Source organism: Strix aluco, chromosome 16 (assembly GCF_031877795.1).
Source record: "Strix aluco isolate bStrAlu1 chromosome 16, bStrAlu1.hap1, whole genome shotgun sequence".
Lineage (NCBI taxonomy): Eukaryota > Metazoa > Chordata > Aves > Strigiformes > Strigidae > Strix > Strix aluco.
Genome location: NC_133946.1, coordinates 1,315,786 through 1,333,573, shown reverse-complemented (window position 1 = coordinate 1,333,573; position 17,788 = coordinate 1,315,786). Strand labels below are relative to the sequence as shown.

The following is a 17,788-nucleotide window of genomic DNA, read 5'->3' as shown; positions in this document are numbered from 1 at the left end:
AACAGTGTGGGTAAATCGGCGTGTAGGATTTATGAGTAGCTTCTCTTAGTTTATGGCACAATTTATGATGTAGCAATGTGATGAAGTAAATGAAAGATCACATGAAACAGTAAACTATGGGCAAAGTAAAAGAAAATAAAAATCAATGTGTGCACACGCATACACATGATTCAGAAACAGCTCGTGAACTGAGGTAGACTTTTGATTTGCTTCAGCATGTAGTTCTGTCGTTTGACATGTTGTTTTACTGATGCACACTTGCTGGCCTTAATTTTTGCCCACTCCCTCATGCAGTACACGGAAGTTTGATATGAAAAAAAAAAATAAATGGGAAAACAACTTTTACTGGTGGACTTGGGCTCTGGAATGTGTTTGTAGAAATTCATTCCTGGATCTTTCAAACAGGTTAATGTGATGCCAGGAGCTCAGTGAATCTGAATGGCTGTGGGTGCTGCAGGGCCTGAGGCCTGTGGACATGGAGGAACTGGTCACAATGCAGCCATGGAAAAAGAAAAATAATCTGGCTGAAAAAAGTGGTTTCTGGAGTTTGAGTCTGATTTCCTATAATTTACAGGTAGTTTTCCAGTGGGCACATTGCAGAACAGTGTCAGAAACATCAGTGTTTCTCAGAGCCTGTCATCACTGTGATGAGCTCGCTAACAAATACGCTTTTCACTATGCTCTATGGGCTAGTCAAAATTATTCTTTTTCATAATTTCTTACCTGAAATAGGAATGAAATCACAGGGACCACTTAATCTTTCAGGAAGACCTGTTCAGCCACATTTTTTTTAGTACCAGTATTAGTACTGTACAGTATCATATTTTTATGGTTGGCTGTGCCTTTTATTCTGGCTTGCCTTTCTAACCCTCCAGTGCCTTAAATCCTTAGGGTCCTGGGCCCAGACAGGAGGACAGAAATTGAGAGGAAGGTAACCTTTGGTTTCACTGTCTTGGCTTGGTGTGACATGTCATTCTATACAAAAATCACACTGTGCAAAGTGATATTTAGTCTCCTAGAAAAATGCAGTGCTTTCCAGGATTTTCTGCTATTCCTCCAACCCTTTTTCTGGCGTCTTTTCCCTGCAGTAGTAAATTAGATTCCTACAGTCCTCTTTATCCCATAATGTATGCTGAAGACCTGGTAATAGGCATCCATTTGGAGAGGATGGATGTTTGGGTAGGAAAGAGAGTGATTGTAAAGATGATTTATGGGCTTTTCTATTATTAGTTTAAATCATGAAATATTTATTTTACAATTTACTTTTGCTTTTACAGTATTCTATTTTCAATTTTTTTCTCCCTTCTAGCGTTGCTGAAACTAATCCTTTATATTTAGTGTCATTCTATGTTTTTGTTAGTAGCTCTTTAGCTTGCAAGTGTTGCTGCTTGTAAGATAAGTGCGTTACTCTGGGTTTCCCTGTAATGTTACCTGAGGGGGCAAAAGCTTACTTTGTGCTTGCATCTGGCTCTAGACTCTGCTTCTCGCAGGGACCTGTCAGAATTCTAATTACAAGAAGTATGTTTACTCTCAGGCTTTTGCCAGGGTTGGCAACTTTTATAACTTAATGTAAGATTTTTTTTTCTGTGATGCCACAGCCATGGATTTTACAGGCAAGAAACATTGTACTATGAGAAGTGACTAGAAAGAAGAAGTGAGAACTGAGATCAGGCAGAGTGCAAATCAACACATTTTTTATTTTGAGTCTCTTGCGCTATTTGGTTCGATTCACATAGCGTAGTAGTTTAAAATAAAAGCAGATACGATGATTGGCACTAGAGGAGGGCACCAGAATTTCCTGCTTCTGAGGAGAAGTGATATACTGGTAAACTGGTATAAATTCTTTACGTGGGCCAAACCCTGAATCTAGTAATGAGCACCTGAATTCATCCCTAATTTCAGGAGTTTCAGAAAAATTTCTGTGTTTCAGAAAAGAGCAGTGGAAGAACTACTTGTTTTTTAAAATTCTAGAAGGCTGATTTCAGAAACTGCATATTCAAGTGTATGGCCAAAGTCTGTACATTTGTCTTGAACAATATAAGCTATTGTATTTTATTTCATGCACTTCAGGCTACGTCAAGCAAATTATCTATGGCATTCTCTAAACCTCAGTGCAGTTTTTCAAGTTCTCGATTATGTTTCAGAAGACCTCAATTAATCTCTTCTTGAAGTTTCCCTTTTTTAAAATAAATGTTTCAAGTTAGGAAGCTGTGAAAATGCCAGTGTGTGCCATTTAAAAGCAAAAAATAGATTTAACAGGTCCCAAAATTTTGATCCTTCATTTTAATAAAGCCATTTGCATGGCTTAGTGTATGTATTTCACTGTACTATCTTTTCCAGTGGAATTCTGATAAACATAGCACTGAAATGTTTCATATATGCTGTTAGGTACATTAGTGTTAGAATTTAATTTAATTGAAGGTTAAAAAAAAGTGTATTTCAGTGACAGCCTGTGTACTGTATAATGAGAACAAAAGATGTATTAAAAAAACCAAACCAAGTAACAGTGTTGTTCATTTGGGTCGCATTGGGGTCTCAGTCACATTGGTGTGAAAAAGAGCAACTGCACAGATTTCAGCTGGTTTACTGTAGTTTTAAGTGCTGTCTGTCAGATCAGAATCTTTCCCATTCTCCTCAGGAGCACTGTTTGCTTTTCAGAGATAATGTACTCATTAGTTTATAACTTGGCAATAAAATAATTTATTCATTTTTGCCTCCAGAAGTAGCAGACTTTTCCAGCTGACTCAATGCATTTGAGGAGAGAGATTTGCAGAGAAGAGGCTTTAAAAAAACATTAAGTGACCATGCCCATGACTGCTGGTAGTTAATTAGACCTCAGAAATGTATTTAGAAAAAGCATTGCCTCAGCTGGAAACTACTGGAATAGTGTTTTATTCACTTTCTGGCTTGTTGTGTGCCAACCTTCTGTGCCACTGGAGTCCTGTCTTGGCTTCTGAGTCTTTTTGCTGACATTGAGCCCCGCTGCATTATGAAGCACCTCTTGAAGATATTTTAAGATGATTTGAAGTCTCTCTAAGAAAGCTCATTGTGAGCCATGATGTGTTCAGCTTCATGGGGAGACAGTATGCATTAATGTGTCCAGAGTCTGCCTTACAAAATTTTATATTATAGCAGTAATTATCATCCTCTATGACATTTTTTCATATTAAAGTTGATAATAAATGTTGTGGTAGAGGCTCAGATTTCATAAGGTTTCTTCCTTTTGCTTTGAATCATTACTTACGAATGAAATATTCTAACGTGTTCACTTTAATGATTCTCATTTTGTCCTGAGATTTCCATGAATACAGCTATTGAATTGCAGTAATAATGCTGGATATCACAGGATGCTAATTTTATGATTTGCAGTGTTGAAGAGAATTAGCAGAGTGGTAGAAAATGGGTTAGATGCAACAGTATCACCTTCAAGAGATTTGCAACATTGTCCTTAAAACCTTGAATAAAAATCTTCTCAAAAAGCATCCAGAGCTGTTCATGAGAAAGGTGTATTTCTTCTTTGGTTATTTTTAAGAGATATTTGGGAATAGAAGATTGATTTTTTTTTTTTTTTTTTCTTTACAAAAGCAGTGATGCATAAACTTAAAAGTACTGTTCAAATGCATGCTAGATTTCATATTACCACATAATTTGAAGATGGCTTACTTCTAGACCAGACAACTATGAATGTTGATTTAAAAAAAACCTGTTAATAACATGTCCTAGGGAAAAGTTAAGGACTTGCTGTCCTACTGTTTGGCTTGTTGTTGTTCTCTTACCTGAATGGCAACAAAATTTAAAGACAAATAAAAACATTTAAAAACAAGCAAAAAGCCAAACTTTATGCAAACCCACATTCACTTTTGGGCCATGCTTTATGCATTGTGAAGGCTTTGCTTTATCTGCCTAGATTCATTCCCCCATTAGCTAAAGGTCTTGATGCTGAAATTCATATTATTGCACAGTCTTTACAGAAGCAAGCGTTTGGTAGTGTTGTCAGGGATTGATATGGAAGAGGGCTGTGTAATGCTAGTTAGGAATCAGATGCTAAAAAGCATTTATTTATGAATAGACCAGGAAATCTTGTCTCCATCAGAGATTTCATAGAACCTTAGGATGGTTTGGGTTGGAAGGCACCATAGAGATCATCTAGTCCCAACCCCCCTGCCATGGGCAGGGACACCTTCCACTAGCCCAGGTTGCCCAAAGCCCTGTCCAACCTGGCCTTGAACCCTTCCAGGGAGGGGGCAGCCACAGCTTCTCTGGGCAACCTGGGCCAGTGTCTCACCACCCTCACAGTAAAGAATTTCTTCTTTATGTCTAATCTATATCTACCTCCTTTCAGTTTAAAACTGTTATCCCTCGTCCTATAAATACATGCCCTTGTAAAATGTCCCTCCCCAGCTTTCCTGTAGGCCCCCTTTAAGGCTCCCCGGAGCCTTCTCTTCTCCAGGCTGAACAACCCCAACTCTCTCGGCCTGTCCTCATATGGGCAGTGTTTCACCCCACCGGTCATCTTCGTGGCCTTCTTCTGGACCTGCTTGAGCAGGTCCATGCTTTTCTTAGGATCTTCCTTTTTTCCCTTTTTATAAGTGGGGGTTATGTTTCCCCCTTGCCAGTCAGCGGGAACTTCACTAGACTGCCATGACTTCTCAAATCTGATGGATAGTGGTTTAGCCACTTCATCTGCCAGTTCCCTTAGGACCCGCAGATGAATCTCCTCAGGTCCCATGGACTTGTGCACCTTCAGGTTCCTTAGGTGGTCTCAAACCTGATCTTCTCCTACAATGGGCAATTCTTCATTCTCCCAGTCCCTGCCTTTTGCCTTCTGTGATTTGGGTGGTGGGGCTGGAGCACTTGCTGGTGAAGACTGAGGCAAGAAAGTCATTGAGTACCTCAGCCTTCTCTATGTCCCAGTAACCAGGTCTTCTGTTTCCTTCCAGAGAGGGCCTACATTTCCTCAGTCTTCCTTTTTTTCACCCATATACCTATAGAAGTTTTTTTTTGTTGCCCTTGATGTCCCTCGCCAGATTTAATTCTATCAGGGCTTTGGCTTTCCTTACCTGATCCCTGACTGCTTGGACAATTTCTGTTATCCCTCCCAGGCTACCTGTCCTTGCTTCCACCCTCTGTAGACTTCCTTTTTGTTTTTGAGAAAAACATTACCTTAGTGTTACAAACTCTGCATTTTACTTGCATAGTAACATTTAGCACTGAAACTCGAATAAATGGAGACAATTCTTTGAGCATATGCTTACTGCTACATGTTCTGTACTGATGCTAGAACTGCAATGAGGTGTGTCTTGGCTTGTGTGCCAGCTCCTGTGGATGCGTCTGAAAATATGTAACAAGAAAATAGCCAGAAGCAAAACATAGTCCACTGACTATCTGTTTCAGCAGTCAGCAGAAGTTAGCAGAATGAGGAATGTCGTTCTTACTCCGAGGTGTGAGTGGAGCATGTGAACACTTTTGGTGCATGTCTCAATGACATCTGGCCTGCAGCTTAAAACTTCTGTGGAAAAAATTAAGAACCACTGATGTAAATGGACTGTGAGATTTTTGTAAGGGCAGTAGGTCCTGAAGATGACGTCCTAGAGTGGCTGCAGACTGGTCTCTCCTCTTATTTGTCAGTCCTTGTGACACTGTATTTGATTCCTGCTTTAAAGGAAAGAGGTTGTGGAGTAAGATATCAAAAGGAAGTGAGTAACAGAGCAGAAAAGAGGACACTAATGATGGAGGCAGCGATCTGTCCCAATTATTCTTGTCCCTCTTTTGCTTTGATTTATCACTATTCACACCTTTTTCTCCTACTGTATTCCTCCCTTCTTTTTTCATCCAGGGGTGGTCTATATCTCTGGTCTTTCTTCCCTCAGTCCACTTTCCTTTTTCTCATTCCACCCTGGCAGTCTGCTCCTTTCAGGTGTTCACTTCCTCACACCCCTATCATACACCTCATCCTTCTTGATATGAGCTTGTGTCCTTCAGCTGGGGTCTCCATTTTGCATGTTCTCAAATTCCAGTGTACCCAGTGCCTCTTATCTTCTCCCTATGTCCTCCACCCAGTATTTGCTGCTCTTTCTCTCTCGAAGCACACTCCTCCATTGTTCCTATCTCATCATTCAGCTCCCCCTTGCCTTTAGCCACAGTAATTACACTCCTGCCTGACTCATCTGTCTGTTCCTCCCTCCCTCCTCCCCCAGCAGCGTTCTGCTCCTTCCTTGGTGGCATACTTTTATCATTCTCCCATTTTCCTCCTTTTTCTCTCTGATGCCTCATTTTCAGACATGGTTTTCCATTTTGTTTTGCTTTCATTTAAAATTACTGCTGTTGTATTCTTTTAGATCAGCATTTCTAACTCTCCGTCCGACTCCAGTGTTGACTTATACTGTCACCGGTCGGGGTGAGGATAGCATCCCTTGCTGGAGGCAAGACTTTTTGTAGCACTGTAATTACAGTTGTATGAAAGCTGTTTGATAACCAGCATACAGTTTGCTTTGTTTTATAATGGGAACTGTCACATTCTCTATTCTTTATAACTGATGTGGAAGGTCCTTAGCCTTTGTTTTCTGGAAGGTTAGGAAAGCTCCAGTGCTGTGAGAGTGAGGGGGGCTGCAGGACCACTGCCGTGAAGTGTGACTCTTCGGTGCATCCCAGGGAACTCACACATCTCTTGCACCATTTGCCTCTGTGGAAGCGTGTGCTCAGCAGGTCCTTGCAGTGACAAAGTGGCCTTTCAAAAGAACAGTTAATCATCTGCAATATAGTATAGTTCAGTCTGTATGGTTGGAAAAGCAAAATTTCAATGTGTGTGCAAGCTGGTAGCATAACCTCTGTCCACATCAGGGGTCAGCAGTGGGCAGCAGAGCTTTTATTGCAGTCTCCTTGACATCAGAGTTTTTGATTGAAATGTTCATATAATACTATGAACTGAATCTTCCCTAGCCAGCAGTTGTTGAAAGTTAGTATGTGGTCATCTTAATTTTTATTCCATCCATGAGGTAATTTAACTCATTCAGTCCTAATATGCTTGCCATGTTGCAGTCTAGTAAATACCTTTTTCTATGTCAGATTCAGTACAGCAAGTCCAAGAGGACAGAGCAGCTACTTCTAAAACCAGCATTTTCCATACTTGCAGTTTAATGTAGGCAGCAGAATAGAGAAAATTTATTTTATGCAACTCCAAACCTTATCACCAGATAATTCTTTTTTTTTTTTTTCCCTTTTTTCTCTCATAAGGCAAGCCCATTGCCATTAAACTAAGCTTTAAGATGAGAATAACAATGTATCTGATTTCGGTGTGGGAGGAACTAATTTAAGTGTCAGTGGTATCTATACACCATATTTAATCCTAATGGAAGGTAGTAAAGTGGAGTGTCTGAACTACAATACAGGAAATTATGAAAAACTGGAGCTACAAAACAAAACCCAGAGATGATTTCAGTTGCAGTTTTACAGCTTTCTTATATGTTATTTTTTTCATATTGACATTGAAAGCTATGCTAGCGTTTTTTTGTTGTGGTTTTGTTTTAGCTTGAATCCCAGTGTACCAATTCATACTGTGGATCTCTTTCACATATGCTGTGTGCCTTATATATGTTGAATATTTTCTTGTTCTTAATCCCCCCACTTTGTTCTGTCATCCTCCAATGACACAATCCTTAGTGTGAGCACAGTCATATGTGCTCAGTATCAAAGCCCAATACAGACAATACAGCTAAAGTTTATAGGTGATGGTAAGTAGCTGCATATTGGCACTTTAGGATCTTTTGGAAGAATGATTTGCCAATTTATAGGAAATCCCATCACCTGTGTCAGGTGCGATTTAGAAACTGTATGTGGCCCACAGTGTTAAAGACTGCAGTCAAATTCAGTAAGAACAGGCTACTTTTAAGCTCTTCTGGTAGCAATGATGAGCTCAGCCCATGTGCATTGGAAGTGCTATGGGCTGGGGGCATCCTGACTGTGAGAATGCCATCATATAAATGTTGCCTCAGTCCACTCCTCAGTACCATCACTGTGATTAACCTTAAAATTAATTACTAGAGATCTCTGAGAAATTGCTTGATTGAAAAAACTTTTTTTTTCCATTTTTTTTTCCCCTCTCTCACATTTGTCAGATTATATTGCCTTCAAGAGTGCTTGAATGGTTTCTGTTGATAATGTTCTCAAACACATCTCACTTAATTGAAATAGCAGCCATATGTACAGATCCGGTGCAGTGACAAACAGTCATGTAGAACTTGAGGGAGGTGTTGATATCTGTTGATGTCAGTAAGGTAACTGTGGTTTGATCAGGTTATTTCCTTTTGACATCTTTTCCCATGAAGTATCCCGAGATCTCCTTGCATCCAGTAGAATTTGTAGTTGAGATACTCTAGCAATGTAAGCTATTAAGAGCCGAAATGACTTTTTAAAGGATTTCTTTCTCTTTCCTTATCAAGAGAATGGTGCTTATAATTGCAAGAGTTTGACAGTGGGTAGGGAAAATACCTTGTAGTGCTAGGCAAAGGAGTTAAAAGATTGTGTCTTATATAAAATAAGAAATACAAATTGCCTATTAAGTGAACTTTATTAAAATTTACCTTTTCGTCCAAACCCAAGCATACTCTTCTTAAAAAGAAAAATTAATAATAAGATAACTTTTATAAAATTAATGCTGATTTCTTAAACTGGTGGTAAAACTTCCTGCCAGAGCTGATAATTTCAAACACTTTGGCTTCTTAGTGATAGAACCTGAAAGTTCTTAATATGCTGAAAGGTCCAAGACATGATAAGAGATTTGCCTAAGAAAGTATCTAAGGGTGTTTGAGTGTATCACCAAATGATGAAAAATCAGTTAGCAAAAATATATGAATAAATTACAGACTATTCTATGTTCACCCCATAGGCATACACAAAGGTGCAGGTATAGGCATTGCTAGATTTTTTTAAAGACATTTTGGAACCTAGTGTAAGTCTAAAGTTCAAGTACAGAAGCTTTTTGTTAAAGGATATTTGAATTGTTGTGAATAAAAACATGAATTAATGTTGACTTCTCTTTTGGCATACTTTTCCTGTAGATTTTGAAAGTGTTTTCCGAGTATATTGAGTGACCAAATTTTAAATTACTTGACTTCACTCATTCACTGTTAGTTATTTGTGGGGCCATTACTCAAATGGTGTTCTTTCCTTTTGCAATGGAAAAGTAACATATTTTAAGTAGTATGCTTCAAGTAGTAGCCCGGGAAACTCTGTTTAAAACTTTATGGCAACTGTGATGAAACTAGGCATGAAAGCTAAAATTCCCATTTACGATGATGGAATTAACGTGGGAAGAATGGAGACTTAGAGGTTAGGCTGTAAGAGAGCGAAAGTTTCTGCTTGTTTTTCCTCACCCAGTTTATTTGGAAAAGATATTTTGTTTTTCTTGGTTCTCCGTTAACACCATTCCTTGTTAACACCATTCCTTGTTAACACCATTCATTGGAAGTCTGTGTTGAGAGTCTGGGTAGAGAGAAACATAGATGTGAGTCCATATGGAAAGAGATACAGGTTATATACTAAAATCTGACTCTCTATGTTCTTTATGAAGTTCACAAATGTCTAGAAGTCTGTTAGTTTTTTCAGTAAGTTCTGCAATCTACTTCTTACAGGACAGGGCAGATCTTGCTCTCCTGATAGTCTGATAGGCAAAGATTTCTGACTGGGGGACCTGCATGGAACTGTATTCCCCATTAGCCTCCTGCCACGTCTCTGTGGCATTTTGCAATGGCATTTGCAAATAAACCAATGAGGTGGGTTTTGTTAAATATTAGTTTCCCTTCAAGTGTAATCTGAGAGGAATGGTAGGTGCTCCAAAGCCTTTTCACAGATGTTTTTGGTGCCAATTCAAAGGACAGTTTGTCTTCCGTTAAATTCAACGGGGTTTGTCTGCACTGCAGTGTAAACTCTCCAATAAATGATTTAGATTCATGATGAATGCTAAATAATATGGCAGCATGAATCATTGCTGTTTTCGTTTGGCAGCAAAGAAAATCTTGATGGAATTAAGTGCTCTATCAGTTCTCTCAAGATAGTTTACTGTTGACTGCTGCATTGTTCCTGTGCTCCTGACACAATCCTTTGGCCCAGTGCCTGTCTAATCATTGTTTAATGTTTCAAAAGCTGCCATTTCTATTTAAGGCAATCTTTTCAAGCAGTACAAATACCAGCAGATTTGCATACAGTAGAAATAATTGGAAAAATAAAGTAAAAAAATAAAAACAAAACAGACATCCAAGAAAATGAGATGCATACAGTATTAATGTTTATGAAGCTGAAAAAAACCCCATATACCTAATCAAATTATGGTGAAGTTTTAGGAAGTTTAAAGATATTTCTGTGGCTGAATACATGGTCTATCAGTTTTACATGCTATGGAATGATTATTCCTCCTGACCTATTGTCCCTAATCTCAATCCTTACTCATGTGCACAAAGTGGAAAGAGAACAACAAGGTCTTCTAAAATGGAAAACAAGTTGACAACTCATTTGCCAGCAAATAAACAGTTGACAACTCCTGTGCCAGCAAATAAACAATGATTTCTATTTTTTATTACCATGAACAAGTGCAGTGTCAGTATCTGAAAATGTACTTACATCCCCATGTCAAATAAGTGACTGTGTCTCCCTCCCTTGTAGTATTATTATTACTGTATGAGCAACAAGTTTAAAACATTTCCCTGTAGCCTGCTGCTTACATGAAATGTCTAGGATTACTTTTTAGTGATATCTGTGCCCTTGAAACTTCTTTGTGCCTTTGACAATCAGTTTTGAACCTGCAAGTGAAACTGTGTAGCACTGCCTCTGGTTTTGTGTTCTCTCATCGGATATCTCTCAGTTTCCAAGGGAATGTTTTTTCTTTTTACCCATTTTCCACACATACAAATAAACAAAGCTTAAGGAATACTGTGGCAAAAGTTGTGTGACTGTGTGTATGGTTTATCTCACACACAGAAATTTATGTACTGAGACTAGCCCTGATGCAAGACAAAACATATTCCACAAATAGCATTAATTTTTATTAGTTAAAGCATTGTATAGAAGGTCAAGAACTGAATGAGGATGTGCCATGACAACCTCTGGAATGCCTTGTGTCCAAGGTGGATTCTTGCTGAGACCATCAAGTTGTTGTCTCTAGGAACAGTGTCTCCAAGATGTGGGAAGCTGGAGAACTGCTAGTCACTAAAGGTTCCCATTCAGCTAGGAGTAAATCTTACAGCAGCTCAACTTGGAGCATTAGTCCAATGTTAGAAAACAGATTTGAGGAAAGGTTTTTCATCAGAAATTGAACAGAGAGGTTAGGAATTCATAGTTGTTGTTTACCAGCATTTCTAGCAAACTGGAGAGATTGAGAGAGGCAAGGAAGAAGGCACTAGGCAGAAGCAATGCAACATGCTTTCAAATCAGAGGGGAATGATTTAGCTATAGTACGGCCAAGAAAAAAGGTAGGCTGTGTAAAAGAAAGGGATATTTTATGACTGAGAAACAAAACCTTGTCCAGATTTCACTTCTGGAGAGCCCAAAGACTACCCAAAGAGCAAGAAGAACACCGTCAAGGTTATTTTGCCTTTTTCTTTTTTTTTGTCTAGATCTGCACATTGCTAGAGGTATCTGAAGTAAACAGTGTCTGACTTTTGAAATTTTCATCTAGTCTGTGTCTTTACTTAAGAAATTATGTCTTCCCAAAGAGAAGAACAGTAGAAAATAATGACGTTACAAGAAACATCAATGGCTTGGTAAAAAGAGCATCATCACATGTAGACATAGATGGCATTCCAAGAGAATGATCACATTGATCATAGGAAGAGAAACATGTCAGTTGAAATAAGTGAATTCGTACTTTAGTTTTATCCTACAAGCCTGAAAAGATCAGTTGTTGTACAGTGATATAGCAGTACTTTACAGCTTGCCTGATATTCAGTTGACGCTGAAATGTAGCAGTATTTTATGCAACTCTGACTAAACTTTCACTGATCCATTCTCCTCTTGACTTCACATATGAAATCTGAATAAGTGGCTCTATTATTTTATGCCCCAGTAGGAGTTCTGGAAAGAGTTTGATTGGTAGTTCATATCCTTGAAAGTACATTGAGCACGTGAAGTACTCTGTGTTCCACTCTTAGATGGTCCTACAACAGCCTGGAATGCTCTACAAAACTTCAGGCATCATGTAGGCATGAGCATTTCAGCAGAAGACAGATCAGTAAATCCAGTTTAAGGCAGTCAGAATTACCATTTTACTGCACACTGTAGAACTGGATTTTCTGTTGGTTTTGCAGATGTATGTTCATAGTCCCTGAGGTGAGAATGGTACAATAATTGTAGCATTCAAGCTTCCATCACACACAGCTCTTTCTAAGTTGTGGTGTGCTGCCGTTCTCAAAATGATGCTGAGATTAAACTAGGCATGATATCAAATCTAAAGAACAAGATTAGATACATGAAAGCTCTCAGTTGAAAATTATTCTTAAAAATGGAAGGGGAAAAAAGAGCATATTCCCTTACTTTAAAAGTTTTGGGGTTTGTCTTACCTTTTTTTTTCTTCCCCCCTATAGGAAGAGCTTTTGTACCCTTTGCTTATATCAGCACTATACCTTTACCAAATGTCTAAAGCTTTTGGGTTTTGTTTTTAGTTTAAGTGCTGATCTTGAAAGGTGGTTACTGCCTCCTAGGACTTTCTTTTACATTAATAGGTTGTGTTCTACAGTGTGATGTAGGGGTTTTTTTGTGACATAGAAAAATATTATCCATAAAGTCGTATAACTAGAGAGTTTTACCACAATATGAAGGAAATCCAATCCTTCAGTGATGTCAGGTCAGTATAGAAGCTCACATATCCCCCTCCTCAGAATAGAAATGGGTCATTGTTAAGAGTTGTCTTCCCAAATGGATGTAACTGGAACCTCTGTGATCCTGTCAGTTCTTATCAGAAGCTTCAGCTCCTTGGAACTCCCACCTGAGAGACTGGACCATGGAGACTACCAGGAAGATGAATGCAAAGCTAAGCCACAGTCACTTTCAGAGATACATAATTCTGACTGCATGTTCAGCATAGGTTAGCCATGTCCAATATTTGTTCTTTTAGCACTCTTTTAATAAGGCACAAAAATTAGGAAGTCAGGGGTCTTTTAAAATATCTAAAAAGAAAAACCTCAGGGGAGGTGAGTTAATAAAATGGTCTGTTAAACTAACCTTCATTTTATGGCCCTAAACTAGGAACACTGAGAGATATGATTTGGTTACAGTAAAATGGAAAAAAGGGTCTTATCATCTTCCGTTATAATGGAAAGTGCCCTAGAAAAATATGCCTGTTGCATCAGAATATATCAAACTGAGTTTAATCAACTGTGGATTACTGCACAATAGCTCAATCAACTTTACGTCAGAAAGAAAGAAAGCAGAGGAATTATTTAGTAGAGCTGTAGAAGAAGATGTATGTTCAGTAATTCATTTGACTTCCTGGGATTGGGTTATCAAAGTTATCGAAGTCACATGAAAAACAGCAGTGTGTGATTTATCTCTCTCGCACAGGATTTTATATGCTGACACTTAGCCCTGATATATGACAAAACATATTCCACAAATTGCATTAATTTTTATGGTGCTGCACAGTGTTGTATACACCCCATGGTTTAGAGTCCTGATGGACTATCCTCTGCTACACTGCTACTGTGGCTGACTTCCCTCTTTTTATCAGGACAGTAATGGGGGAGAATTTATTTAATCCAGAACAATGATCACTTAATTTACACCAGATATAGCCCAAATTAGCAAATCTGTTTCAGTCCACCCTCAGAAACTTTTTTTGCAGCAGGTTACTTTGGTTATCAGAGCCAAGTTTTCTGCTGCCTTAACTTCCCCTACCTACCCATTTCCAGTTCAACTAAGTGGATTTCTGATTCTGGCAATTTTTAAGGTTCCTATCAGTATGAAAACTGCATTTCTGCCTGTGCCATGTGTGTCCGTTACAGTAGAAATCCCTGTGATTTATTATAACTGTCTGTGATAGGGGAAAAGTGTTTTCTCTGCTTTTGTATTATATTTTTAAAGTTTGATATCACTTTTCAATATCATATAGTTACCTGTGTAATCAGTTATCTGTTCAGTAGTTTCCCAACTAAAAAAAGGCCCATAAAATCATCAGTAAGTATAAAATAAATAAGTTTCTATTTTTTAAAGGATTCTTTTAGAAATGAAAGGGCGTTCTTTGAGTTTTGGATAATTTGCTTAAAGATATTGTTGAAATTGCAGGGTAAACTCTGCCTGCATTATCCTATTAATAGCAGAACCCTTGTTGACATAAGCTTCAGCCCAAGGGCTCAGTAGCATCCAAAAGGGGCTTGACTGACAGACAGCTGAGGAATGCACAAATTATATAGAATAAATAGCTGGTTTTAAAGGCAGTATTGAACAGATTCTTGGGATGGCACTTCATTTCTGAAAATTCCAGTGTAGGTATGGTACATCAATACTGAGAGTACCTGCGTAGCTGCCTAATAGTTCTGTGTTTCCTTGGTAGTATGAGGCACCACTTCTGCTATGTCCGATACTCTTTTCGAAAAATTTAGTCAGATTTCTCTGTAGATATTCTGCAACACGTACTTTAATACAATTCTGATTCCAACCGTTCATCTCCCTCAGGAGACAAAAATTTATGTTATTGCTGTGGGTCATCTGCCTAGTGAGTGAAGTTAGTACACAGGAATATGCAGGACATACCCCTAGAGGAGGAAGACCAGGAGTGGATCTACACTGCGCACACTGCTTAGCATAGGTGAGCTGTCCCAGGGCAGGGAGGAGTGAGGACAGCTCTTGTGGCCATGCAGGGTATGCCTGCCTTTCTCTGTAGGAAATAAATGCCTCTCTAACACATGTCAAATGGCAGTTCTGCTGAAGAAGGCTTGAGGAATTATATTGCTTGCTGAGGTCTGGCCCTGGAACCAGGTTCCAGGCTCCTCAATGTGTTTGTTTGGCATTTCTGTCAGTAAACTCATTTGCTATTGTTCTGTTCTTGGCACAGATGCAAAAATGGGAACAAGCCAACTCAAGACAATCTCACTTAAAATTTAGTCCCCTTTTGAAAAGTATCTAACTCTTTTAACTGTTCTGTTTTGTTCATTAGGCATTGAACACTGTGTCACCCTAATCATAAAGCCTAGCTAATTGCTCACAGCCAATTGTGTATATTTATAATAGATTGTAAGCCTGATGTAGTTGCATGATTTATATTATTTTGTGAGCTATCACATGGAAACAGTGAGGCACTCCTTGGTTAAGGTGCTATTTAGCAGACTCATAATGGATCCCATCCTCCTTAATGCCATGACATTCAGTGAAAATATTCACATCATATGGTACTGTAAGTCATGAGTAGGAGCATCAATGTCTTGGCTTCCATAAACACAGTGCCAGTTTACACAGACTTGGTATACACATTAGAAAAAAAACTAAAACCAAAAAATATCCGAGGGACTTTAAGTACTGTGACAACTGCCTGGAATATTTATTAGACAAGCTACAGATTCTTGTCACCCTTTTCCTTTTAACATAATTGAGAATAATTGAAATAACCAAATTATTTTATATCTGAAAGGGAAATCAATGCAAATCACAAAACAGATGTAGACTTTTTGTCTGAGACAATAATCAGTTTTGTTCTTAGCTGATTTTAGTTTAGTAGATTTTGATTTTTTTTTTTTTAATGGCCTGTAAAATACTTTTCCCTGAATCAGTTATGTCTGTGGTGTGATTTGATGTATTTGATTTTTTATTGATTTAAATTTTAAGTCAAATGATTTTTTTTTCTTCTTTTATTTCTTCTGCAGTTCAGTATTTGAAGTGTGTTTTTCTCTAACTAGTTCTTTGCTTTTTTTTTTTGGTTCAAGGATTTGGCAGTGAGCAAATTTGGACAGATTCTGTGTGTTCCATGTAAAAGCTGTTTTTTACATGTTACTGATGACTCTGTGGTGTTTAGAGCCAGCTATCCATCTTGCCAAATTGTTAAAGCTATCATCCCCCCACAAGCTGCTGATGTGACTGTTCAGTATTGCTCGTGGGAGGATACTGCATTTTCCAGTGAACTTCTGTTAAAAAAAGCATCTTCCAGCTTGGCGATGAGAGATACTGCTCTCTGTCATTCCATTTCCCCCATCGAAAGGTGATCCTGAAATACTTAACTCTAAAAGCAAAGTTGCTACAATGAATTTTCATTCTGAAATATGTTAATATTTACAAATGTTCAAAAGGGTTTGTTACTCAAGAGTTCCTCTCAGCTTCAGATTTAGGAGGAAGAATTATTCTTGTCAGTGGAGAATTGCACAGAGTTTTAGATCTTTTATTGCAGTTCTTTTGTTTTATGGCTCATGGTTCTTGTAAGTAGTTAGTCTGAAGCAAGTTCTTTTTATGGTTTCAAATGCAAATATCTAGATTTAATCACCGTAGGTTTGGGGTATTATGATTTTTTAACTGTGCCAGACAACAAACTAATGTGTGCTGTTAATATATTTGTCTTTACTGTGTGCTTTGTTTCATCCACCTATAAAGAACATGGGGCAATATTTGCTGAGTAAACCTAAAAAGAGATGAGTCAAGCTTCTGTCAGGATTAATCAAAACATATTTCCTTCTGCGTTGGGGCAAGAAGAAGGACTAGACAATCTTTCGAAGTCCATTCAGTGCTGCAGTCCTTGATTCTTTATTTGTCAAACAATTTTTGGTCTTTAAACAGAAGAGCTCTAAGGTGCAGTTTATAAAAACTCAGTGATTAGTCAACATGTGGATTTTCAGGGCAGGAATTTCATATTCCAAGAAAACTGTTACAGGTTCTGACCATCATAAAAATATCACAGGAGCTATTCATCCTGTTGAAAATAAGGTTGAAAAGGTGCAACCAGTAGTAGAAAGCTCTCTATATTTGGTGGATTTATTTTTGTTCTACTATAAATAATTTCTGACCTCAAAATTTTGTAAGGCTGTATTAGGTTTGCGTGGCAAGGTTTTGGTAGCGGGAGTGCTACACAGGTGGCTTCTGTGAGAAGCTGCTAGAAGCTTCCCCCATGTCCAACAGAGCCAACACCAGCCGGCTCCAAGATGGACCCACCACTGGCCAAGGCCGAGCCCATCAGCGATGGTGGTAGTGCCTCTGGGATAATGTATTGAAGAAAGGGGGAAAGACCTGCTGCACAACAGCAATTGCAGCTGGGAGAGAGGAGTGAGAATATGTGAGAGCAACAACTCTGCAGCCACCAAGGTGAGTGAGGCAGGAGGAGGAGGAGGTGCTCCAGGGCCGGAGCAGAGATTCCCCTGCAGCCCCTGGTGCAGCCCCTGGTGAGGCAGCTGTGCCCTGCACCCAGGGAGGCCCACGGGGGAGCAGAGACCCACCTGCAGCCCGTGGGGGACCCCACGCCAGAGCAGGGGGATGTGTCCGAAGGAGGCGGTGACCCTGTGGGAAGCCCACGCTGAGCAGGCTCCTGGCAGGAGCTGTGGCCCCGTGGAGAGAGGAGCCCACGCTGGAGCAGGTTCTTGGCGGGACTTGTGACCCCACGGGGGACCCACGCTGGAGCAGCCTGTGCCTGAAGGGCTGCACCCGTGGGAGGGACCCACGCTGGAGCAGGAGAAGAGTGTGAGGAGTCCTGCCCTGAGGAGGAAGGAGCAACAGAAACAATAGATGATGAACTGACCACAATTCCCATTCCCTGTCCCACTGCACTGCTGGAGGTGAGGAGGTAGAGAAAATTGTAAAGTTGAGCCCAGGAGGAAGGGAGTGATGGGGG

The 17,788-nt window shown here is 39.3% G+C and overlaps 1 protein-coding gene across 6 annotated transcripts in view; it reads left to right on the top strand.

The window, feature by feature from the left end:
• Positions 1-17,788, top strand: part of GALNT18 (polypeptide N-acetylgalactosaminyltransferase 18) — a 298,611-nt gene that overhangs the window by 116,441 nt on the left and 164,382 nt on the right. The window lies entirely within an intron of this gene.